Below are 2512 nucleotides of genomic sequence, written 5' to 3' on the forward strand. Positions count from 1 at the left end.
CCTCTTTACTAGCGATTCGCTGTCACCCTCTGCATGTAATACTCCGGAAACATGAATGGACACACCGTAGATTGGCACGACAGTGTTGGCACTGGCTTAACAGGGCGTTATCTATTCATCCATTACTGCCCAATGCTCTGACTCCTCTTTCTCAGGTATATATTTCTGCCTAGAATCCTTCTTACCGTGGCCAGACTATGTGATACTCATGATTATGCATTTCCTCTTTTTCCACATCTGCTCATTCGGACTTTATAATGTAGAGATGGTCTCTTTCTAGCAAGATGGTTCTTCTCGTCTCAGCCACGAGGGCTTTTTCAGCTTCGATATTGGAATCGTGACCGCATATCATTACTATTTAAGCCATCGACACCAGCTAAAGAGGGAAAGAGGCCAATATCACAACGATGGTCATCTATGTCGACTCCTGGAGCCTCGAGCGCTCGGTCATCGATACGGACATCACATATTTCGACAGTCGTCATGGTAGTAATAATGGCTATGTGAACAGTTCCTATTAATAACGATACCGTCTTCCTGACCCGGCAAAGGCCGAGTATCAACATCGGTATGAGCAGGAGCAGAAGCTACTACGAAGACGAAAAAATACCGGGCCTTTTTGATACGAATACCACGGAATGATGACGTTGCTGTTGCCCAAGCCCCTCTTGTGACAGAGTTACAAGTCACATGTTAACCAGAGCCGGCTATTCGTTTGCCATACTCGAACAGAGTGGCGGCACAATCTCATATATCGGTGAGCAGTCTCTATAAAATTTTGTCATTTGCCATCAACTTAACAGCTCAGGATACAACACTGCTAGACCTTAGGGGTTCAACGGCCGATACGATAACATGGGAGCAGATATAGCCGGTCTACGGCCACGCTTTGTAGAAAGAGGGGGCATCCTACTTTCTCTCGAGGAACGTGCGGGCTAAGTTCTTTAGATTTCAAAAGAATATCGTGCCATGCCAGGAGAAGACCCCGGGCGGGAGGACCCACGGGGGTAAAAAACAAGGAGAGATATTCAGGGGACAGATAGTTGACCTTATGGACATGCCACAGGAATTCCTTCAGCGGCTCACACACCACGGACCGATTTTCAGAAGAGGCGTAGTGGACGGTTTGAGAGTTCCTGGCAGAAGAAACCCAACAAGGAGTTTCAAAGGCATCTGCATCTTGCCTTGTCTGAGTTGGGCTAGTCGTACCCACTCGAGCAAGATCTATCTACGATCTGATCACCGGTTTACTCTACCTCTAGGTACCTGTTATGGGCTTTTTCGGATTAAGTCCCGGCTTACACATACGCTACTCCGCAAAGCCGCCTCATCCCCCAGATCTCGAACTCGCGAGCTTCCTTCGACAGCGTTTCTTTTTTCTAGCCTAACCTAACCTAGCCTAACCACAGCGACCAGCTACCTACCTATTCGTCTTCACCCGCACTCCTGATTCTATCTGATCAAAGCTTTTCCGTCTATGTTTTTGCCTCGGCAATCTCGACTTCGGAAACCGACTCGCCGTCTATGTCGATAAGGGGGCAAAGCAAGAGTTGCATGCATATTGCTCTGCTCCAGCTAACCACTTAGATTAGGTACGCTTGATGAGACGGTACTCCAGACCAAGATGAAACAGACGACGCCATTGCCTTTTACCCGGCAACCTGAGCTATAGCATCCCATAATGTACCATTCACGCCCTGCGATCGACTTGTCTGACACATCAGCATCATCGACGACTTTACCAAAAGCACGAACGACAAATAGTTTCGCTCTCGACGTCAATGGCTTGGGGATCCCTTTCTGTCGGTCTGTACGATATTCCGCATGGACATGTCGATATTCGTGGATACCTACCTAGGTACATATTTTCGTCCTTCGTGACGACTCCGGAACGTAACTCAAGCGGTGTGAGGGTGTTCTGTTGGTTCCAATCTTTCGGTTATATGCGAATAACAATCATCCATGCAAGGGGCGGAAGGAGTCAAGTAGGCTGCCATCAATTCGTCGGCTATATATCACCCTTTTTTTTTCCGTGTTGCTCGTTATTACTTATTATTCGTTCTTTTCCTCTTCTCTTTCCTAGCTCTGCTCAAATCCGCGTGGAAATTCCAATTTAGAAACGTTCTACTGCGGATCCACGAGCCGTCTTCTACGCGGGGGTATGGTCAATTGGCAATTTTTCATTATTGTCTTATTTGACCCTTTTTTTTTCTATTTTTTCTATTTTATTTCAGAGAGACATTGCGATTACATAGTTGTAATGCCAGTCCCAAAAAGCCAACCAACTACTTGGCTAGTGGCCATTTATTTATATTGATCCAGGTGGAAATCCGGAGCCAAAGGCGATGATAGCGGGGTGTTGCGGCGATCGTGGCGGGCATTTCGCGCAGTCAGACAAGGGCAGGGACGAAACCAAAAAAAAAAAAAAAAAAAAAAAAAAAAAAAAAAAAAAAAAAAACTTAAGGGGGAGTAAATGTCGGCCGGTGAAGGCCGGGGGGTGGGTGACGCGGTG

Source organism: Daldinia caldariorum (assembly GCF_022478825.1).
Source record: "Daldinia caldariorum strain CBS 122874 unplaced genomic scaffold F4812scaffold_4, whole genome shotgun sequence".
Classification (NCBI taxonomy): Eukaryota; Fungi; Ascomycota; class Sordariomycetes; order Xylariales; family Hypoxylaceae; genus Daldinia; species Daldinia caldariorum.